Raw genomic sequence first — 25,426 nt, 5'->3', positions numbered from 1 at the left:
TTAAGCAATTTTAAGTACTCTGAGTTTTAGTTTCCTTACACAGGGGTACACAAGTTTGTTGTGGGCATTAAATGTATTAACACTTGGAGAAGTATAGTGTATGGCTTACATACGCACATAAGTAACTTAATTATATCATAATCAATTATGAATGTCTTAATTATTAATTGGTCTTTGCTGAAGGTCATTACTTAGCTTTAACCAGAATAAGTAGGAGAATAGATGTCATCCAACAGAATTGGTTCTGTCAGTCTCAACTGACAACAGAATTGGTTCAGTCAGTGTGCTGGTCTCAACTATCTACACTGATTCAACAGCTTCTTATTACAACCAAATTTTTGTACAGAAAACATATGTAGCCCCAAATGTAGCCACTGTTGCTCAATGATGCTCTATTTCTAATCTGAGGCTTCCATGTCTGTGTTATTCCTGCAGAGTGCTGTTGAGTGCTGAGGTCATGGACACAGGAAATGTTTTTAAGCACTACTGGAGAAAAACATCAAAACAAATAAAGAATTTCAAAAGTTCTTATTAAGTACAGAGGTGAGGTAAGTTATAATTGTACTATATGAGGGCACTTCCTACTTAACCTACTCCTCCATTTCAACTCCTAGCAAAGGTATTACAGCCATTACTCCTTGCTCTTCTAAAAACCAACATAGCATGATTTCTAAATCCCTTAGCATAAAGCTAAACGTGTGTGTGTGTTTTAAATTGGTAATTTCCAATGTTGAAGAGATTGGGGGAAATAAGCCCTCTCCCCCACAGCTGGTATAATGCTATCAAACTATCTGACAACAACAAGAATATATGTCTGTATAATAGAAAATAACAATTACTAAAGATACAGTAGTGTGAGTGTGAGACACAAAGTAAAAGTTTCATAGTCTTTCAATATTGTTTTCAGGGTTTTATACAGTTTTTTTCTGAAGATAGACAAACATAAGATGTATAATACATACTATACACCATTTGGAAAGTACAATACATAAAAAAAACTAATCACCAATATTCCACCTTCTTCTCCAAGCCCCCAGGAGCAACTACTGGAGTTGCCAGAATAATATGCAGTCCGGAATTTAAAGAGGATTTTCTTCATTTTAAAAATTCAAAATCTTTCCATGCACCCCGCTGCACTTCTCCCCCAACCTTACATGTGAAGGGGAAGACTATGGCGTAACACATACCACTCATATTCTTGCAATTCACATATCAACTTGGAGAACGTGCTACCTTCCCCTGCTCATTCTAGGTTTTTGTGGTTTAGAGGTGGCTTAACCCCAAAGTCACTCCAAAGGTCCCCTGTTGTTACTAATGCTTTTGTGTTTTTCCCTCTTTCACTGTGTGGGCTGGAACTAGCGACTCATTTCTGAGGAATACAACTAGAAAAGTGAAGGAATGCCACTTCTGAGGAGGTGACAAAATAACTGTGACTTCAGCCTGGCTCCTCTCTTTTCTCTGCTATTCATCACGTTGTGAGCTGTTCATTAGGAGACCTATATGGCCAGCAACCAAGCTCTCTGGGCCTGGACAAAAGTCTGCTGGGGTTCAAGTTTTACTAACATTCATATAAGTGAGCTTGAAAGTGAAACTTCCTCCAGACAACCCTTGACATGATTTCGTTTCTGGTCAAAAATGATTGCAATTTTTGTGAGAGATTCTGAGCCAGAAGTTGCAGCTATGCTGCACATGCGTTCCTGATGCACCAACACTGTGAGATAAATGGTTGTTGTTTTAAATTACCATATTTTGTGGTAATTTCGTATGCAGCAATAGGTTATTCTTACACTCAGTCAATTATTCCCAGTTCCATGTCTCTTCATCCCTGATACCAATTATAATCCATAATGCTGGCTGGCATCACAAAGAGTTTAATTGTTATCTATCTTTTTAACTGACAATTAAACATTGTATTAAAGTTTTTTTTTTCTTTTTATACTCAATTATCCTGTATTCCTAACTGGAGTAGGGGTTTGCTTGGAAGAGAATAAGAATCTTTAGAAGGTGAAGTGAAGGAATCATATATCCATAATTTGGCTGTTTGTGCCCACAGTGAATTTATGACTGTATTGGCTAGCATCATCCTTGAATCTTCTTTTGACATTCTATTGATCTTTAGTTTAGTTACCATTTGTTTTAGAACAAGGCAGTTTTACTTCATCTCTCTGCTCTCTCTCTTTTTTATTTAGTTGTTCTGCATTGCAGATTTCTTTTAGTTTTTGTTACCCAGCATCTTTTTCTCTCCTTTCTCCTTTATGGAAACCACCAATCTATAAACCAAAACAGCCCAAAAACCAAACAGCACACCCAAACATGTCATCATTAGTCAATCAATTGATAAATACTCAATGATGATACTATACAAAACATATGTTTCAACCTCCAATAAACCATTACTTGCTCCAGGAAGTCGGGACTCAGTCAAATGAAATATTACCCACTCAGTGTTTACTTGCCATTCAAGGTGAGGGTAGTTCCTCAAAACGTGGTTTTATACAGCACATTTTTTCAATGTAGTCTTTCCCAAAGTAAGTTAAACAGTTGCAGTTTAGGAATTTGTTACATATTTTATGGTCACTTAAAACTGCTCTTGAGTTAGGATTTGATCCTTTCTTTGGGTGTTTAGAGCAAAATTACAGGAGGATTTTGGCATCCCTTTATCCATTTTGAAGTCAGGCAATTATAGTAACCCACTCTGCATTCTAAAATATCATAAGAGATTTAGAAAGGCTTTTACTGAGAAAATGGGAGCATTTATCAAACAAGGATGAATTTGCTTTAGGTTGTGTTTAATACAACTAAATTTCTTAGCTCCTGGTTATGTTAATATAATTTAAAGATGACCATAAAATTTTGTTCCCTGGAGCTAACCCTTTGAAAGCTAGTTGCGTTTTAAATTAATATGAATAATACATGAAATGTAGATGGAAATTTTTTCAGTCTCATTCTATTGCATCATTATAAGAGATAGCAAATAACTGCCAAAAAAAAGAAGTTCAAAATAAAACTGGATAGTATGTATTATGCATTCATATTATTGCTGCACATCAATTTTTCCACTAACTTTTGCAGTACCGGACTACTGAAAATCATTGAAAATATTCATTGTAAAATGTATGCCACACTTTGAAAAATGGAGCAAAATCCATAACTATTCAGCCAGATTTGGCAATAGGATGTTCATCCATTATGTAGAAAGTTCTCACATATTACTTACCATGTTTAACAATGAAAATAATATCAAAAGATGTTTTAAGACAAAGTATTTTGAGCTCAATTAAATCTTTCTTGAGCTTTAGAAAACATTTTGGATACTTCATTTGTCTTCATTCTACCAATATTTATTGTAATACATGAAATTTAGGTAAAATTAATTCCAGGTTTTTAAATGTTTTTGTAGCTATAAATTACTGCAGTTTAGTGTGCATTAATAATGTATGGCATAAACTCATGTCATTTTTAAAATTTTGTCTTCGAAAAATGTGTAATCTTCAGAACAACACGTTGATGTAAGTAGACAGCCTGAGGATTCTCAGAAATGCTTGGCAAAAAGATGGAGCTTCCTCTAGACAAGCTGGATAGTGACCCCAGCTGTGTTTGTGGTTGTGAAAGAGCAATCCTTGCCAGGCGCAGTGGCTCACACTTGTAATCCCAGCACTTTGGGAGGCCAAGGCAGGAGGACTGCTTGAGCCCAGGAGACCAGCCTGGGCAGCATAGTGAGACCTTGTCTCTACAAGAAAAGCAAAAAAATGAACAGGGCATGGTGGCACATGCCTGTGGTGTCAGCTACTTGAGAGGCTGATGTCAGAGGATCACTTGAGCCCAGGAGGCCAAGGCTGCAGTGAGCTGTGTTCACGACACTGCACTCCAGCATGGGTGACAGAGAAAAATCTTGCTTCAAAAATAAATAAATAAATAATACAAAAATCAACACTAGAGACCCTGGGGTTTCCTAGGTTACATTATAGGCATAAATGAATAGGGGAGATAGGCATTATCTGGTCCAAGGGAATTCTCCTGGCATCCATGAATCACAGAAGACACATATCTATCTACCTATGCATACATTGGCCATACTAGCTCTGTAGTAGAGTTGAACTACATAAATACGTTTGTAAATGTATACATGGATACACAAATACATACACACACCCTTTGATTAATGAGCCAATAAAAACTCTAGGAGACATTTTAAAAATTAAAACTAGTTTTTAAATATTGAAAATTGTAAATCATTCCCAATTGCTTTTCTAGAATTCTTTTCTGCAATGCTTCTAAATAACATTTGGTTAATATGGGTACAGAGGGTTTCACAGGACAATTCTATTAACTGTTTAATTCCCAGATAACCCCAATGATACTTATCTTGCTCTAGGGAATTGAAAATGAATTTTAAAAACTTTCAATAACAGTAACAACAACAGTGAAGTCAGAATTTCTACTTAATGGAGAAGTACTAGAGGCATTCCCATGGAGTTGGAACAGGACAAGAACATTCACCATTTTCACTATTAAATTTTTATATCAGAGCAGAACTTCCAGCTTTGGCACTGGTGGTATTTTGGGCTGGATAATTCCTTGTTGTGGGACCTGGATGTCCTGTAGGATGTTAGTAGCATTCTTGGCTACTCTCTAGAAGACAACAGTAGCACCCACAGCTCCCACAAGGGTGAAAACCCAAATGTCTCCAGATATTCCCACATATTCTTTGAGGACAAAATCATTCCCCAGTTGAGAACTAATATATTGATGACATTGATCAATGAAATCCAAAGGATAAAAATGTTAATAACATAAATTATCTTAGAATTTCTGATTTATCATTTACAGACGTTTACAGACGATAAATCAGAAATTCTAAGATAATTTATGATAAAAAATTTAAAACAAATTATAGGAAGTTAAAATTAAAATACAAACTCTATAGTCATCTGACATACAAATGACTTCTATTTAGAAGATATAGCAGAAAAAAATATAATAGCAACAGAGAAAATAAAATGCTTAAGCATAAATATGCAAAATCTGTATGAAAACAATTTTAAACACTTTCCGAAAGCATGCAAATGAATTTGAACTAATGTAAATATGTGTCTTTTCCTTGAACAAGTTCCACTTCATATCTCATAGAAGTCAATTCCTCCAGGTTAGTATATAAATATAAGAAGATATTAAGAAACTGCCAATAACTTTTTAATGCAATTGGATGAGTTGATTCTAAAGTTTAGATTGGAATGCAAATATCTAGAAGAGCTAGAAAAATCCTTAAACACAGGAGAAATGGTGGAGTGGGGAATAAATAGCTCTACGAGAGATTAAAATATTTTATACAGTAATTTCAAGTGAAATACTGTTATTGGCACAAAATCCAATGGAATACAGATGTACCTCATTTTATTGTGCCTTGCTTTATTGTGCTTCACATACATTGCATTTTTTGACAAAAATTGAAGGTTTGTAGCAACCTTGCATGGAGCAAGCCTATTGTCATTTTTCTAACTGCATGTGCTCACTTCATGTCTCTGTATCACATTTTGGTAATCTTTATAGTATTTCAATCATTTCATGATTTTTACATCTGCCATGGTGATCTGTGATCAGTAGTCCTTGATGTTACTGTTGTAATTGTTTTGGGATGTCAAAAACAATACACATGTAAGATGGTGAACTTCGATAAATGCTGTGTGTGTTCTGACTGCTTCACCAACCGGTCACCATCTTTCTCCTTCTCCTGGGGTCTGCCTATTAGAGACACAACAATATTAACATTAAGCCAATTAGTAACCCTACAATGGCCTCTAAATGTTGAAGCAAAGGAAAAGTTGCATATCTCTCACTTTAAATCAAAAGCTAGAAGTAATTAAACTTACTGAGGAAGACATATCAAGAGCCAAGAGAAGTTGAAAGCTCAGCTTTTTGCACCAATAAGTTAGCCATGTCGTACTTGCAAAGGAAAAGTTCTTGAAGGAAATTAAAATCCTACTCCAGTGAACACATGAATAATAAGAAAGCACAACAGCCTTGTTGCTGGTATGGAGAAAGTTGTAGTGGTTTGTACAGAAGATCAAACTGACCACAACATTCTCTTAAACCAAAACCTAATCCACAGTAAGATCCTAACTCTCTCCAATTCTATAAAGGCTGATTGGGGTAAGGAAGCTGCAGAAAAAAAGTCTGAGGATAGCAGAGGCTGATTCACTAGGTTTGAAGGAGAGAAGCTGTCTCTATAATGTAAAAATACAAGGCAAAGCTGCAGGTGCTGGTGTAGAAGCTGCAGGAAGTTATCCAGAAGATATAGACAAGATAATTGATGAAGGTGGATACCCTAAACTGAAGATTTTCAGTGTAGATAAAACACTTTTTTATTAGAAGAAGTTACCATCTAGGACGTCGTAGCTATAGAGAAAAAATAAATGCCTGAGCTCAAAGCTTCAAAGGACAGGCTGACTCTCTTATTAGGGGCTAATGCAGCTGGTGACTTTAAGTTGAAGGCGGTGCTAATTTACCATTTTGAAAATTCTAGGACCTTTAAGAATTATGATAAATTTACTCTACCTCTGCTCCATAAATTAAATGACAAAGCCTGGGTAATGTCATATCTGTTTACACCATGCTTTAGAGTATTTTAAGTGTATTGTGGAGTTTCACTGCTTAGGGAAAAAAAAAAAAAAAAAGTCCTCTCAAATTATACTATTCATTAACAGTGCTCCAGGTCACCCAAGAGTCTGACCTGAGCAATCAGCACTCCTGGCTCACTGGCTTCCTCTGACCCATCAAGTTGTCCTTAACAACTCTGATCCCCAAATGCTTGGGGAGACTGATTTGAGTAGTAATAAAACTCCAGTCTCCTGCACAGATGGCTTGGCATGAATTACTCTTTCTCTATTGCAATTCCCCTGTCTTAATAAATTGGCTCTGTCTAGGCAGTGGGCAAAGTGAGCCTATTGGGCAGTTACATTCAGAAGAAAGAATTTAACTGAAGGGCATACAGCAGAGGAGGAAACCTATTTAAGTTTTAGAGCAAGAGTGAAAGTTTATTAAAAAGTTCTAGAGCAAGAATGAAATGAAGTTAAAGTACACTTGGAAGAGGGCAAGCAGGTGATTTGAGAGATTCAAGTGCGTGGTTTGACCTTTGACTTGGAGTTTTATATGTTGGCATGCTTCTGAGGTCTTGCGTCTCTTATTCCCTGATTCTTTCCTTGGGGTGGGATGTCCACATGTGCTGTGTGTTTACTGAAGTTGTATGCATGCTGACTTTAGGTATTTTTTCCTTACCAGTCAAGTGTTTCTAGAGGAAGGTCATATACCAGTAAAACTATACCATTTTGCCTCTTAGTATGCATGCTTGAGCTCACTTGCCCAACTCCTGAGACCTTATTGGGAAGCTACTAATACCAGCTTCAAGGTGGGAGACTGCCATTCCCTGGAGCCAGCTGCAAACAATTATTATTTTAGAGTGACAGTTTGACAGCTGCCTGACCATCACCTGATGGTTGCCTGGCATTCCTGGAGGACAGAGGGGGATTCTCCTGCCCTGCTCATGTATGCCTAACTACCGAATCTAACAGAATTATGTGTATGTCCCCTTTGCATTTTGTTTCTTACACTTAGTATGACGCCTCTGAGATATTTTGTATTTTGTGTATTAGTTATTCATTCATTTTTAGTAGAGTTTCACTATATTAATATCCAAATATATCTACCATCTTTTGGGAGGCACTGGAGATATTTCCACTTTGGACTTCTATGAATAAAGCTGCAATGAACGTTCTTATAAAAATCTTTTTGTGGATGTATGTTTTCATTTTTGATTATGAGAAACATTTTTCCAGCTTCTTCACATCTGTAGTGATTTTTCTGTTTATATTATGTATTTGGGTACAATGTTACAATTCTTATTATTATTATATTTTTAAAAAGATTATTAAGTTCTGTTATGGCATGAAATCAATTTAATTAGATAAGCTTTACCCAGTAGAACTTTGGTTTCAGGCTTTCATCCTCTGGCCAGAAAAGTTCTGCTTTCTGTTTGGGCTTCCTATCCCTGTGCTGGGGATTAGAAAGTGTCCTCAGGCAGAAAACTTACCTCAGGCTTTTCCCTGGTCTTGTGGATTTACAACTGGATGCTGCTTGATGTTCAAAGCATAAAAGCAGTTACCTCTTTCATTTTGTCCAGTTTTATAGCTGTTTAAGGAGGCAGGTAAGTTCAACACTGACTACTTCATTATGGCAGGAAACAGAACTCAATTCCGGACTTAAAAATACATTAAAAAAAAGTCTAGTTCTGTCCACAGAAAGGGTCCTAAAGTAATTATATTTTATAGCAATGGACAAATTTGTTCCCCTTATCATGGTGTCTAAATACTTTTCCCAGAAAAAACAAAAACTGAAGAGTTCCATGGAGGGAAAACTGATTTTAAGTACAGTTCATGGAAAGTGGATGAATCTAGAACACTGATTTTTGCCAAAAGCAAAGAAATACTTAAAGACCATTGAGACACCCAGAATGACAAAGGATCCTCTCAAAATAGTTCTTTTCTGAAAAAAAGGTCTCAAAGGACATCCTTTCACAATTGGTTAAGTTTGAATATTTACATTATATAATGTTATTGAATCAATATTGAATTTCTTGGGTCTAATAAAAATACATTTTGTGTCTTTGTTTATTCTTTTATTGTAATCATTATAGCTGCTCTTTACCTAATATTTATTAAGTGCTTACTATTTTTCAGGCACTGAGCATTTTTTTACATTAATTAATTTAATCATTAAAACAATCATTTGGCATAGATAAAATTACTATCACAATTACACAGACATCTCCAGTACTTTTCAATCTTTTCTGGCATAGAACGAATGTTTTCTATAATACCCCTAGTGCTTCAAAATCAAAATAAATTATGAGTAATTTTTTACTCATAATGAAGTTCTGAAGTACTTTGAACTAAAAAACAGTACCAAATATATCTGAAATTTACCATTTTATTTATATAAATTTATACATTCTGTATATAAATTCACATATTATGTATAATTTTCACTCAGTCTAGGAAATAGACATTGACCAGGACATTTGGAGTTTCTCATGTGAACTTTCCAATAGCACTACCTCCTTGGTATGTATAATAATCTCTTTACTTAAAAAATAGCCTTCATACAAGTATTAGTTTGCTGGGGATGTTGTAACAAACTAGGGGTTTGAACATCAAAAATTTATTTTCCCACAGTTCCGGAGACTAAAAGTCTGAGACCAAGGTATCATCAGTGTTGGTGCCTTCTGAGGAATGTGAGGGAATATCCGGTCCCTGCTAGCTTCTAGTGGTTTGCTGGAGTCTTTGGCATTCCTTGGCTTATAGACACATCACTCCGATATGATTTCTGCCTTCGTGTTCACATGGCATTCTCTGTGTTTGTGTGTGTGTGTATCTGTATTCAAATTTCCTCTTTTTATAATGATGCCAGTCATACTTGATTGGAGGCCCATCCTACTCTAGCATGACCTCATCTTAACTAATTACATAGGCAATGACCGACCTCATTTCCAAATAAAGTCACATCCTGAGGTACTAAGGATTAGGATTTCAGCACAAGACCTTTGCGAGGGGCTCAATTCAACACACAGTAATACAAATGTATGCAATCCTAAAACTATGGTTTAATTTTGCTTGTTTTTGAGTTTTATAATCACAGTGCATTCATTTTTGGTGACTTGATTCTTTATTCAATATTATGTTCTTGAGATTCATCTTTGTTAACATGTAGCGTATGTATTATTACATAAATACATGCTAATATATTTATGGACTCTACTATTGGTGGATGTATGTGTTAGCTTAAATTTTAAATTTCTGTTAAAAACAATGCTGCCACAACCATTCTTACTCAAGTCTCCAGATGCATATTGCAAGACGTTTTCTAGGGCAGTTCTCCCTACTAGCTTCTGTAATTAGATTAAACATTTGTGGTTTTATTGATCCCGTCAGTCTCAGTCTTCAAGTAGTCTCATTTATTACACTAGTATGTTGTACAAATATTATGTCCTTCTATGAACTTGAATAATGTGAAGAAGCACTGCTTCAGGATGATGTTACTGGATTATAGAGCATGTCCACCATTACTAGATACTGCCAAATTGTTCTCCAAACTCATTAAGCAATTTACACTTCTGTAATCAATGTGGTCCCAATTCTCCATGCCTTTGGACAATATGTGATATCACAGACTTTTAAATTTCTATCTACTTTATGGTTTCAAAACAATATTAAATTTTGGTTTTGTTTCTCAAGTTTACTAAAAAGTAGATGACTATCGTATATATTGGCAATTTATATTTCTTTTTCTGTAAATTATTCTTCATGTATTTTGGACATATTTCAGTTGAATTGTTGAACTGTTTGCAATTCAGAAGAGTTTTTATATATCTGAAATACTAATTGTTATTGTTTGTATGAATAAACATATTTTTCTCAGCCTGTGGTTTGCCTTTTTACTCACTGATGATACTTTCTGATGAGTCAATTTTCATTTTAGTTAATTGAACTTACTAACCTTTCCCTAGATCTTTTTGGTGTCTTGTTTAAAAAGTTCTCTGTTGCCCAAAAGGTATGACTATATTCTTGTATATCTCCTTGAAAAGTTTTAAGATTTTGCCTTTAAAAAGTTTAATTTCTTTTGAAGAGTCTTGCTTGGTTCTGAAGCTCTCTGATATGCTTTAAAATTGTTTAGATTTTATTTTAGATACAGGGGGTACATGTGCAGGTGTGCTACATGGGTATCTTGGACCCAGGTAGTGAGCATAGTACCGAATAGGTAGTTTTTAAACCAGTATCCTCCTTCTCTCCCTGCCTAGTAGTTCACATTTCTGTTGTTCCCATTTTTATGTCCATATATGCTCGGTGTTTAGTTCCTACTTATAAGTGAGAACATGAAGTATTTGGTTTTTTGTTTCTGCATCAGTTCACGTAGGATTATGTCTGGTCTCCAGCTCTATCCATGTTGCTGCAAAGGATATGATTTCATTCTTTTTTATGGCTGCATGGTATTCCATGGTGTGCATGTAGTCTATTTTGTTTATCCAATTCACCATTGATTGTTTGATTCCATATCTTTGCTATTGTGAATAGCACAATGATGAACATAAGAGTGCATATATGTTTTTGGTATAATGATCTATTTTTCTTTGGGTATATAGCCAGTCATGGGATTGCTGGGTCAAATGGTACCTCCATTTTAAGTTCTTTGAGAAATCCCCAAACTGCTTTCCACAGTGGCTAACCTAATTTACATTCTCACTGATAGTGTATAAGTGTTCCCTTTCCTTTACAGTCTTGACAGTATCTGTTTTTTTTGTTTGTTTGTTTGGTTGGTTGGTTTTGACATTTTTTTTTTTTTTTTTTTTTTTTGAGACGGAGTCTCGCTCTGTCGCCCAGGCTGGAGTGCAGTGGCTGGAGCTCAGCTCACTGCAAGCTCCACCTCCCAGGTTTACGCCATTGTCCTGCCTCAGCCTCCCGAGTAGCTGGGACTACAGGCGCCCGCCACCTCGCCCGGCTAGATTTTTGTATTTTTTAGTAGAGACGGGGTTTCACCGTGTTAGCCAGGATGGTCTTGATCTCCTGACCTCGTGATCCGCCCGTCTCGGCCTCCCAAAGTGCTGGGATTACAGGCTTGAGCCACCGCGCCCGGCCAATGGTTTTGACATTTTAATAGCCGTTCTGACTGGTGTGTGATGGTATCTCAGTGTGGTTTTGATTTGCATTTCTCTGATGATCAGTGATTATAAGCATTTTTTTCATGTTTGTTGGCTGTTTGTATATCTTATTTTGAGAAGTGTCTGTTCATGCCCTTTGCCAGTTTCACTCATGTTGCCCGGGCTAGAGTGCAATGGCATGATCTCGGCTCAATGCAACCTCTGCCTTCCAGGATTCTCCTGCCTTAGCCTCCTGAGTAGCTGGAATTACAGGCCTACACCACCAAGCCTAGCTAATTTTTGTATTTTTATTAGAGATTGGATTTTTCCATGTTGACCAGGCGGGTCTCAAATTGCTGACCTCAGGTGATCTGCCTGCCTTGGCCTCCCAAAGCGCTGGGATTACAGGTGTGAGTCACTGTGCCCAGTCCTTTGCCAGTTTTTTAATGGGTTTGTTTCTTCCTTGTTGGTTTGTTTAAGTTCTTTATAGATTCTGAATACTAGACATTTATTGGATGTACAGTTTTAGAACGTTTTCTCCCAACTTGTAGGCTGTTTGCTCTATTGATAATTTCTTTTGCTGTGCAAGAACTCTTTAGTTTAATTAAGCCCCACTTGTCAATTTTTGGTTTTGTTGCAATTGCTTGTGTGACATAGCCAAAAAATTTTTGCCAAGGCCAATGTTGAGAAGGGTATTTCTGAGATTTTCTTATAGAATTTTAATAATTTGAGGTCTTAAACTTAAATATTTGATCAATATTGGGTTAATTTCCATATATGGTAAATTGTAGGGTCCAGTTTCATTCTTCTGCACATGGCTAGCCAGCTATCCCAACACCGTTTATTGAATAGGAAGTACTTTCCATATCGCTTATTTTTGTTGGCCTTGTCAAAAATAATATGGGTGTAAGTATGTAACCTTTCTTCCTGAGTTTTCTAGTCTGTTCCATTGGTCTATATTTCTGTTTTTGTACCAGCACCATGCTATTTCGGTGACTGTGGCCTTATAGCATAGTTTGAACTGGGGTAGTGTGATGTCCCTGGTTTTGTTCTTTTTGCTTAAGATAGCCTTTACTGTTCAGGCTCTTTTTTGGTTGCATACAAATTTTATAATAGTTTTTTTCTAATCCTGTGAAGAATAATATTGGTAGTTTGATAAGAGTCTATGACAAACCCACAGCCAACATCATACTGAATAGGCAAAAGCTGGAAGTATTCCCCCTTGAGAACTGGAGTAAGACAAGGATTCCAACTATCACCACTGTTATTCTACATAGTACTGGAAATCTTAGCCAGAGCAGTCAGGCAAGGGAAAGAAGTAAAAGGAATCCAAATAGGAAAAGAAGGCAAACTATCTCTCTTCATTGGTGATATAGTTCTATACCTAGAAAGCCCTAAAGAATCGGCCAAAAAGCTACTAGAACTGACAAAAAATTTTAGTAAAGTTTTAGATACAAAATCAATGTACAAAAATCAGTAGCATTTCTATACATCAATCATGTCCAGGCTGAGAGTCAAGTCAAGAACAGAATCCCATTTACAATAGCCACAAAGAAAATGAAATACCTAGGAATACAGCTAACCAAGGAGCTGATAAATCTTTATGGGGAGAACTACAAAACCTTGCTGAAAGAAATTAGAGACAACACAAATAAAGGGAAAAACATTCCATGCTTACGGATTAGAAGAATCAATATTTTTTAAATGGATGTGCTTCCCAAATAAATTTATAGATTCAAAGTAATATGCCTTTATATGATATAAATTTGTGATCTAAATTTTTTTCTCATATTGGGTGATTATTAATTTTATGTGTCAACCTCATTGGGCTAAGGAATGCAAAACATCACTTCTCGGTGTTTCTGCGAGGGTGTATCTGGAAGACGTTAGCATTTGAATCACTAGACAGAATAAAGGAAATAGCTCTTACCATTGTGAGTGGGCATCATCCAATCAGTTAAAGGCCTAAGTAAAACAAAAAAGTGGAAGAGTGAACTTGCTCCCTGTCTGAGCTGGTACGTACAACTTCTCCTGCCCTTGGACATCACACTCTTAGGTCTAAGGTCTTTGGACTTGCACTGCAACTTATGCCATGACCTCCCACCCTCCTTGCAGTTCTGAAGCCTTTTAACTCACCCTGAATTACACCACCAGTTTTCCTGGGTCTCCAGCTTGCATAGGACAGGACGGATGTTAGGACTTCTCATCCTCCATAACCTTGTGAGTCAATTCCAATAATACATTCTCTCTCTCTCTCTCTCTCTCTGTCTCTCTCTCTCTCTCTCTCCCCCCACCCCAACCTCCGCTCCACACAGGTTATGGTTTCCCTGGAGAACCCTGAGTAATACAGCATATGGATAACACATTGTTGTAGTATCATTAAGAAAAATAACCCTCTCTTCCATCAATGATTGGCAATGGCAGTATTTTTGTGTTTCCAAATAAGCACAGGTCTGTTGTTGGACTGTTTACTTTCTTCTAGTGTTTTATTTGTCCAGTATTAAACTGGTATCACAGTGTCTTAATTACTACAGCTTTGTAGTAAGTATTGTTTTCTGATTTGACAAGTCTCCAAATTCTGCTTCAAGAATATTCTTAGCTCTTTGTTGTCTCATACAAATTTTAGAATCAGCTTATCAAGCTCCATAAAATACCTTGTTGGTATAAGAAATAAAATTGCAATGTTTCTAGACGTTAAAGGAAATTGGCATTTTTTAAATTATATTGAGTATTACCATCCATAGAAATGTTACTTCTTTCCAGTTATTTAAGTCTTCTTCAATGTCTTTCAATTAACCCATTATTTTCTTCAGAAAGGTCTCATAATTTCATATTAGATATATTTCTATGAATCTTACTTTTGGGTATTAAAATTATATTCTTCTTACAACTGAATTTTCTGACTTTTTGAAATTGATATATAAAAATGCAACTTGTATAGATATACTGATTTTACATCTGATAAGCTTAATAAATACTAATTCCAGTAAATAAGGGGATGGCTGTATTAATTAGTTATCTATGGATAATGATTTACGAATTTACCAGTTGTGGTTAAAAATATCTGATGTGTGAGAATGTGTGCATGTGTGTGTGTGTGTGTGTGTATTTGTGTATCATATGTATTTTAAGTATTATATATTATATGTATTTGTATATGTGTATTATATATAATATACATTTGTATCTGTGTACATATGTGTAATATATATACATACATTGTATACATTGTATACATATATTGTACATGTACATATACACATATACAAATCTATAATTTGAAATTTGTTAGACTCGCATTAGTACCTTATACAAAGGCACTTTAAAAAAAGTTTTATCTGACTTTAAAAAACAAAAAATTTTATTTTGTTGGGTGCAGTGTTCTGTGTAAGAACAAGTTGATTAATTTTGCTCAATTCTTAATATATTTGATTTCTTCCTGAGAGCAGTGTCTTCATGTCTTTGATTTTGATTGGAGATTTGTGTCCAACTTCTTATGCTTCTGTTAATTTTTCTTTACATAGTTTTTGGACAAACTATTAGATAATACAACTTTAAAATTTTTATATCTTCCTGGTACATTAAATTCTTTGTCAATATTTAGTGATCCTTTCTAATTCAATCATGTTTTTGGCTTTCAAGTCTATATGCCTGCCACAATAGCAAACTTTAGGTAGGATTTGCCTATTGTGATTTTTCCTAATCTTTTCCAGTTCAATAAATCACTGTGGCTTTGCATTGTCGGGATGTCTCTTGTAAATAGTATATAGCTATCTTTTATTTCTTTGATAAGTTAAATAAGTACCATATTTTGATTAGTCATATATTTAGATTCAATTCTGCTGCTGAGTTTATGCTCTGTCTTGCTTTATCTATATTTCTTTCAGATGATTTTTCCCATTTTTTCACCTTATTTCATCTCTTTAATAGTTTGAAAGTTATACATTCAATTTCTAATGTTTTTATGTAACCTATAAATTGCAATATTATCATTTTAATGATTCAGATTCATCATTGTTATTTTTGTATATCGTTTCATTTACTTACTCATTCGTTTGTTTATTTGTAGATTCAAGAACATATTTATCATTTTTTGTCACCATTTTTTTCGAACATCTCAGAATTTTCTTCTGGGATCATTTTTTTTTTTTCCCCTGATGCACATTCATAAGATATTTTGTTTAAGCTAACTTTATTGCACACTCAGTGGAATAATTTTATTGTGTGTGCAATTCTGGGTTGACAGTTAGTGACCTTCAGCAATGCACACTATCTCTCCCTATCTGCGACTTATGTTGTTGCTGTGGTCAGGTCAGCTTCTAGTCCCTTGTTGGTTTTCCCTTGCTGTAAATTGTTCTTTATGTTTGTGGTTCTTCAGCTTTGTTACAGTTGGCCTGGATGTGAGTTTTATTTCAAAACCACTTGCTATTTTTGCATTTCTGTTTTCGCACCATTATCACTTTGCTTATTTTCTCTTTGCCATATTTTTTTGCCTTTCTTTTTGAAAATCTAGATAAATATACATTAAACCTGACTCTGTTCTTCATGTATCTTGTCCTTTCTCTTATTTTCAGATCATTGTCTGTTTGTTCAGAATTGCATAACGTTTTTAGGAAAATGTGTCAAACAGGAGAATGCCATTAATAATGGCTGAATGAACCATGGACACATCACCCCACTTCTTTCTACATAGACATTACATAATCTCTGTGACTTGTATGATTTTTAGCTTTTGTAAGTAAATGTTATTATACATTAATGTAGTTTCATGGAAAACTTTACAAATAAGACCACTCAATATTATCCCTGGCTTAGTTTGTGAGTTTGGGAAATTCTTTGATATTTTCTATTTTTAAAGGACAGTAAAAGTAAAAGTATAGAAGCACTAAAAGTTAGCTAATAACTGCAGTAAAACTTTAGTTGGCATTTGTAACAATTCTTTGACTTTCCAAAAGTCACCAAACTATATGGTAACATTATCAAAATAACAACAAAAATATTATTATGAATCTTATAGTTTCAATATTCCTGGATATGCATAGATTCATGTTAGGACCAGAAACAGTAATTTGGAGCTTTTTCACTTGGAAATATATTTGAAATTTTATGAAGTATGTGTTCAACTATCTCAGTCACATAGCATCTAAAATAACATGTATACTTATGTAATATACATAAATTATATATAATGTATAATATAGATGCAATAACGTTTTGAAAGCTATAATATCTAATTAACATATAATATTAATGTTAGGTTATTATATAGAATGTAATATATTGTTAATGTATTATGTACAAATAACATATAATATATAATAATATGCATATAATATCATATACTGAAAATTGACAGAGTTATATAAGTAGAAACTGTTGTAACAGCCTTCTGTTACAACTACTGATTAAATTGAAAGATAACCCTATACCCTGGTTCCTGTATTTAAAAAGGGAGAGAGAGAGGATGGCATTGCTTGGGGTTTTCCAAATTCCCACTAAAAGCAGAAGGAAATAGGCCTTTTCCTAAGAGTTATTTTCTCTTCAACTGTATTTTAATCACAAAAACTCACACATTAAATTATAATTTGCTTATACCATAAGAAGAATCAAGTGAGTTCCTGTGAAGAGTTATACCTAAATTATTTGTAAAATTTGCTGCAAGCTCCAGAATCATCCTTCTCTCCCATGATTGGAGTAAAGCACAATCAGTTGACTCTTCTAATCACATCCTGCCCAAACCTGAGTAGAAAGAAACATACTCCTCTGCAAGAAAACTACATGAATCCCATGTTATCCTTTAGATAGTGACAGCAGAAGAAAACTAATGTTTAACTCTTTCTGGAAATAAGAAACACTGCTTTCAAATATTCTTTAAGCAAGCACATTGTAGTTTGTTATAATTTAAAAAACAGTATTGTTTTAATTTTTAGAGTATTTCCTATATAAAATCTTAGTTCCTCTTCACACTTTACAAGTTAGTCAAGGTATAGTACTGGTAATATTTAGTATAATATATGAAACAGTAAAATAGATATGAGTACTTACATTGTATCTGGTACTATAAAGCACTTCAAAATTGTGACATTTAATTCTATCCTCAGTACACAGAATATGTACTATTCCTATGTTTGCTTTACAGGTGATAAAAATAAGGCACAGTTTATTGACTTATAAGAGTTCACTGCTAGTAAGTATTAAAGCAGTTATTTAAAGCTAAGAAAATTGCTTTAATTCTCATAGCTAAGTCAATATAAGAGTCAATACCGAAGTGTGTTAACGTCCACTGTTTTCATGGGCTGGATGATTTCTTTGGTTTGATCATATGTCCTAAGGTGCCTTTAGGTAATAATGGTAGAGACATTTTCCAGCTTTAATTAATGAGCTCACTGTTAATGTTACATAATGCTAAGTTGCAGTATAACATTGAATAGCAATTAAACAAAAGCACCTGGCAACTTCTACAGGGCATAAAATGTTTGGGTTCTTTAATTTTCACCATTTGGGAGAACTTTTCCCATTTTTCTTATACAGAACCTGTAACTAAAGATAAGTTCCCTTTGAGGAACCACAACGAATCAATTTCATCCTTAAATAAGAAAATGGCATTGGAGAACAGTTTTACTCTGTTTACGTAGCCACCTATAAAATAACTAAAGGGACATTTGTGGAAAAATTTCTGTTTCAAAGCAAGTACCTAAGAGATTTATTACAGGATTTTTGTTATTTTCTCAACTATAAAAGTGGTACAAGCTCATCGTAGAAAATTAGATTAAAAATGACAACTAAAAAGACTAAAGCTTTAAAACTTCCAGAGAAAGCACAAATTTTTGTTTGTGTGTGTCTGAGATTTTGTGTGTTTTATCTTTGTTTATTAATTTTTTTCTTTAATATTCTGCATACAATGATTAAATAATTATTTCCTGGGAAACAAAAAAAGAAACTTCCATCATTATCTCAGTAAAATATGTTTCTCTAAATATCTTTCATATGGATGGTGAAGCACTTCAATGAGCCTTCACTTATTCATGTATCATTTATTTGTTGAGCATATGGAATGAAACAATCTCTATCCCACGTGTTTGGGATACATTAGTATGCAAAAGACACTAAGATCCCTGTTGTTGGCTGGGCATGGTGGCTTACACCTGTAATCCCAGCACTTTGGGAGGCCACAGCAAGTGGATCACTTGAGATCAGAAGTTCAAGCCCAGTCTCGCCCAAATGACAAAACCCTGTCTCTAATAATAATACAAAAAGTAGCCGGGTGTGATGGCGGGCACGTGTAATCCCAGCTGCTTGGGAGACTGAGGCAGGAGAATCGCTTGAACCCAGAGGCCAAGGTTGCAGTGAGCCAAGATCATGCCACTACATTCCAGCCTGGGCAACAGAGTGAAGCTGTGTCTCAAAACAAACAAACAAACAAACAAACAAACAAACAAAAACCCTATATGGAAAGACTTACATTCCAGTGGAAGGAGATAGACAATAAGTATAACAAATAAATACATATTATGTACCATGTAGAATGTGAGAAAAATATTACAGAGAAAAAGAAGAAAATGCAACAAGGTAAGGGAGTGTGGTAGGCAAAATTGTAAAATGATCCCTCAGAGACCCCTGTGCTTGTATAAAACCTCCTTCTTGAGTGTGGGAAAGAACCTTGAGTATGATGAGATATCACTTTCATTGTATGACAAAAGGGATTCAACAAATGTCATTAAGGCTCCTAATCAGTGGTAATGAAAGTACTAATTGAAGGTAGTGAAAGGAAGGATGATCCTGGGTGTGCCTGATCTAATCATGTGAGTCGTTTAAAATATAATGAAGCATCAGTCATTCTCCTGCTGGCTTAGGAAATAAAGCAAGCTATCATGTAGTGAGACAAGGAGGCCATGTAGCAAGGAATCAAGGCTGTTCCCAGGAGTTGATAGTAGCCTCTGACTGGCAGACAAAAAGAAAGAAATCTTAACCCTCCAACCACAAACAGATATTTGCCTATAACAATGTGTTTGGAAGAGAACTCTGAGCCCCAGATGAGAACTTTTCACTAGCTGGAATCTTGATTGCAGCCTTGTAAGATCTGAACAGTGTGCCCAGTTAAGAAGGCCCTAAACTCCAACCCATGGAAATGGTGAGATTATAAACGTGCATTGTTTTATGCCCCTGAGTTTATTATAATTTGTTGTGTGTCAATAGAGCACTAATAATGGAATTGGGTCCGTGAAGGCTTCTTTGCAAAGGTGAGATGTGGGCCAAGAGATGAAGAAGAGTGAACGTGTAGCCATGACAGGTTTTGATTATTGGAATCAGGTGTTGAAGTAAGTTTCAAAATGCTTGATTTTGTTGGTATGAATTTAGAAAAAGAATAAACTATTTCATGATAAAATATGATATAGTATTTGAGCTAAGAAAAAAATTATTCACTTCTCAGAAAAAAATAATCATTTTCAAAGACAGTATTTCAAATTGCAGAAATCTTATAAAAAAGGTACACAGAAAAGATAAAATTCAAGGATCTAGAGATAGGCAGAAATAAATGCCATTAAGGGATGAAGGTGGAGGGTTGCAATAGCAGAAGATACTGTTCATTTCTTTATATAATTAATATTTAAAGGAAGTGTGACCTGGAGAGGAGCTACTTAGCAACTAGTCAATCAATCCATTTATTAATCAATAAGTAATTAGGGAGCCTTTGCTGTGTGTGCAGTAAGCACTCACTTTCACAAACAAGGAACACCATAGATTTAATGGCATCAGCTCTTCTTAAGAGCTTTAACTCAATTGGATAAAGAAAACATGTAGAGGAATTATTTATGAGACCACATGCAAAAAATATATATCCTCTTATGTGGTATGGCTGCAAGTTGTAAAACAACACAAGCTATGGAACAACACAAGTGAAAAACAATGCAAATTGCAAAATTCAAGCAAACCTCCATGGAAAATGTATAGTTTGAGTTGTGCTGTGAAGGGAATGGCATAATCAGACTAAATAAAGAAGATTTAAGAACATTATGGAAAATGGTTGCACTGTAAATGAGGAAACTCAGTATTCTGATAACAGCTTTAGATTTAGGGATGAATGTATGGGCACAGAAAGATGTTGGGGTAAAGCAATTTCACTAAGCACTGCTTAACAGCTTGTATGAATCTGGTGAAATAGAACACTCATGTAAGTAACAAGTTACATGAAGCAGACTTACTACTTACAGATAGACAGCAAGGTATGATAGAAGCCTAGGATTCATTGTGAGCCAGTCACCCAAGATTCAAGAAATCTACATGGGGGTAGATGAAGTCTTACGTGCATGTGCCACATTTGCACTGAAGCTGACAAACCCCACAAAGCACCAAACTCCACTTTGTAAAATTTGTGGGCCACATGACAAGGTAGGTGAAAGCATTGGAGAACATCTTGTTTCTAGATGGGGAATGGAAGATAGCCTGGCACATTCTTTCCAGTCCTTCCTCATCTGAGGATGTGGAATTTCTAACACATTCTAGAATTATTCTTGAGAACTATAAGTGAGAAAGAGAGGAGAACTGGCTATGTCCAAGTTCACACAGAGAACTTTCCTCCAGTTGCTATTGCTCTTAATTTCCTTTTGTGGTAGAAATGATGTGAAATTAAAATGTCGGATTCTCTAATCTTCCTCTTGTCATTCTCTTACTAGTCTTCTATCCTGGAAAGCAAACAGCGAGCATCGTATTTAATTCACAAACACTAAGTTCTATTAGAAAGCCATTGTACTGAATATACATGCATAAGTATAATAGATTCATTTTAGTGAATGAATGTATCCCAGAAGATTAGAAAATATTGGAAGTTGTAGTCATTGAAAATAGAATTTAAGTTCAATATTTTCTATGGTCCTCTCTAGAGCTTAAATTCCTGAAATGAATAGCTGCGTCTTGATTTCGGATTTTCAGCACCAAGGACAGTGACCATAATTTTGCTGAATGGATTACTAAATGAATGATGAATGAATGGCAATCTGGTTTATTTAATCATGTATGCATTTCAGCAGATGGTAGAACGTAGGGGTGTATCCCCCACTCATCACTTTACAAACCTTGCAAGCTTCATTCTGATTTTCTCACACCTGTTCCCCCTCTCTTGGAACACACTCAGTTCTCAAGCCCTAGCCATGTTCCAAAATGAAACACCACCACGTTGAGTCAAAGCAAATAAAATCAATTGATGCATCATATTTTGAATGAGTATTGGCAAACGCCAAGTCTGGCAGACAGATGGGATTCTACAAAGAAGGTACAGATGGACCAGTTAGCCCAGAAGGGAAATCTTTCAATGTTTGTTTGAAGAAAACAAAAATGTTTTATTTCAGTACAACTTTCATTGTTGTTATTGTTGAAGTTGATATTTTCAAACCATGAAAATATTCTTTGAAGTGTGAGACCTGTTACAAATACCTACTTACTTTGTATTATTTGTTCTTAATCGGCCTTCCAGAAGATATTTGTTTGTTTTAAATTAGAGACTTACAAAGCTATCTTTATCCCATCAGAATTATTGAACCTGATATTTTCGAACCCTGAAAATATTGTTAGAAGTATGAGACTTGTTACAAATACCTGCTTATTTTGTATTATTTGTTCTTAATCAGCCTTTCAGAAGATACTTGTTTGTTTTAAAGTAGAGACTTACAAAGTTATCTTTATCCCATCAATATTTCAGAATTAATGCAAAGATTCCTAGCATAATAATCATTAAATAGTTTTGTTATTCCAGAAGAGAGTGTTTCTGAGCAGATTTCTTACAGTCAGATGACAATACAAATATTTTAGCTTTTAAGAGTGATTGAAAATCATTTCAGAATTAGAAAATGCAGTTTTTAAGAATTTCATTGTTTTAAGAAATGTAGAGTGTGCAATCGTAGGTGCTGATTATCGAGAGAAAGACACTGTAGAAACGTAAACCTCCTGAGAAACTAAATTAATTGCATAGGGAAGCTCTCGTCCGAATAATGCATTTTATTTTAAATTTGTGGGTCTTGTGAGCTAGAGCTAAATGTGCTATCACAGGTGTTATTGTTTTACCTTGCCTTTAACACCATCCTGAGAAGCTACAGAATCTAACCTTATGTTTTGTAGAATTAGCACTTCTTACTACTCAATAAATATTTAATGGTATGATATGCTAACCATACTAACGTGTTGAAAATTTTAATTTCCTGCATTCCTGTGTGATTTAGCATTGTATTAATGAAAACTTTTAAGAGTCTAAACTTGGGAGAATATAGAAAAGTTCAAAAACTAAGTTGAAACTCTGCCAACCAAATAGCCCTCTCTCCCTCTTGGAATAGAAAAGTTGTTTGAATTAGCTGATTATCTTCATGGAATAGGTTTACTCATGTGATGTTGTTATTCACAATGAAACTTCTCGTTTTTAAAGAACAGACCCTCAAAGGAAGTCCATCATTGAGGACTCACTCAGAATGGAGATAAGGTGATTCAACTATCTTTTTTTGTTTGTTTGTTTTTTGAGATGGAGTCTCCCTCAGTCGCCCAGTCTGGAGAGCAGTGACGTGATCTTGGCTCACTGCCAGCTCCACCTCCTGGGTTCATGCCATTCTCCTGCCTCAGCCTCCCGAGTAGCTGGAACTACAGGCGCCCTCTACCATGCCCGGCTATTTTTTTTTTTTTTTTTTTTTTTTTTTTTTTTAGTAGAGACGGGGTTTTGCCGTGTTAGCCACGAGTTCTCCATCTCCTGACCTCATGACCCTCCTGCCTTGGCCTCCCAAAGTGCTGGGATTACAAGCGTGAGCCACCGCGCCTGGCCTCAACTATTGTTTTAAGACTGTCTTTATTTGGGACAATAACTTCTACCTATTGTCTTAGCTTAGGTTGAAGTTGTAGAAAATAGCCTGTTAGCACCAGTGGGAAATAGTGACAAACACCTACTACAGGTGACTTTTAATGATAGGTCTCATTTATCTCTCAGGACCTTGCTTCTGAACTTACAAGGTCACTGTCTGACCCTGTTATATATATTGCATAATTTTTCTAACGTGATAGGAGACAGAAGATATGAAAAGTTGCAGTAAGTTTTAATAAAAGAAAATCTAACATGAATGCAGAAATAGCCCAGGAAATCTGTTCCTTTGGAAAATTGATGGACAATACTCAGCTATATAGACATACACTACTTAAACCATAGAAATTGGTTTGTTATTTTGTGGTGATATTTATGAACACATAAAATGTATCATAAGTATACAATGGAAATGTATTCATAACAAAATCAGGACAACATTCAGCTGCAAAAAATACTATATGACATTCTTATGAAGATATTCTCATCAAATTTAACTGTGGGATATTTGCTTTGACAAAAATTACATAGATTCTGCACATTTTTCTGCAACTATAAATACATTAATTTGTAGCATGCTTTACTTTCCTCTTCGTTCAAACTGGTTTATTGCTTAAGTTCTGTCAGAAAACAAGAGATACTTAGAATGCATAATTGGATGTGATTTTCAGGGAACATTTTCAATGAGAGAGAAAGGCAAGGAGATTGGTAATTAGTTTTAAATAAAGTCACACAGTCGTTTAACCTGTTTTCTGGAAAAGAAGTAACAAAGACTTTGCTAAATTTAGAATGGAAAAAACAAGCAAAACTCTGAGATTCCATTTAGTGAGAAAAGGAAGATTACCTGTAACATTTGTTTTCTGGAACTTTCTTTAGGAAGTTCAGGTTTTACATTGTCAAATTACTAGAGGGTCTAATATTGGAAGAAGTTCGGGAAAACTAAAAGTTATGGTTCTAGATTTTGCGATTGTTCAAATGTGATTTTATTATCTGCTTTATTTATGATTGTTAGAGTGCCATAGATATGTTCCATGATGACTTCTTTAAGTCACCATGGAACATATCTATGGCACTCTAACAATGATAATTTTAAGTATCATTAAGATAGTTTTGTCAAATTTGTCAAAAAAAAATGCCATGTCCTAGTTGATTGTTTTTATAATGCTAATTCATATTTCTCTTTTCAAATTGAATTCTGATAACTTATGTAAATCAAGACTTCAACCTGGTTCTTAATTTGCCTGTGGTGAGGGAAAATTTATGAAGTATGGTTCTATAAAAGACAGAGTGGCGACCAGGTGGGGTGGCTCACGCCTATAATCCCAGCACTTTGGGAGGGCGAGGCCGGCAGATCACAAAGTCATGAGATCGAGACCAAAATGGCCAACATGGTGAAACCCTGTCTCTCCTAAACATAAAAAATTTAGCTGAGAGTGGTGGCATGTGCCTGTAGTCCCAGCTACTCAAGAGGCTGAGGCAGGAGAATCGCTTGAACCCGGGAGGCAGAGGTTGCAGTGAGCCGAGATCGCTCACTGCACTCCAGCCTGGCAAAAAAGCAAGATTCCGTCAAAAAAAAAAAAAAAAAAAAAAGAAAAGACAGAGTGGCAATGCCAAAGGAAGTAGATCACACGGGAGATTATTTGCAGTGGGTCACATAAACACTGGCTTCCAGGATGGGAGACTGATTTACTTCATTTGATTGAATTATGACCTTCTAAAGCTCTTTATTCATTACGGTCTTGAATAAACAGAATGTGTTATTGAATAAATTTAGTAAGTGTTTATTGGTATTTAAAATATATTATTATTTTCAAAGATGTGTAATATTATAAAATGAATTCAATTACAAAACTTATTCAATAACTAAAATAACTAAAATGGCATTTTAGTTATTGCAATATTTTATA

The sequence above is a fragment of the Macaca thibetana genome, chromosome 12 (assembly GCF_024542745.1).
Source record: "Macaca thibetana thibetana isolate TM-01 chromosome 12, ASM2454274v1, whole genome shotgun sequence".
NCBI classification, from domain to species: domain Eukaryota; kingdom Metazoa; phylum Chordata; class Mammalia; order Primates; family Cercopithecidae; genus Macaca; species Macaca thibetana.
Note: the sequence above shows the minus strand (reverse complement) of the source record.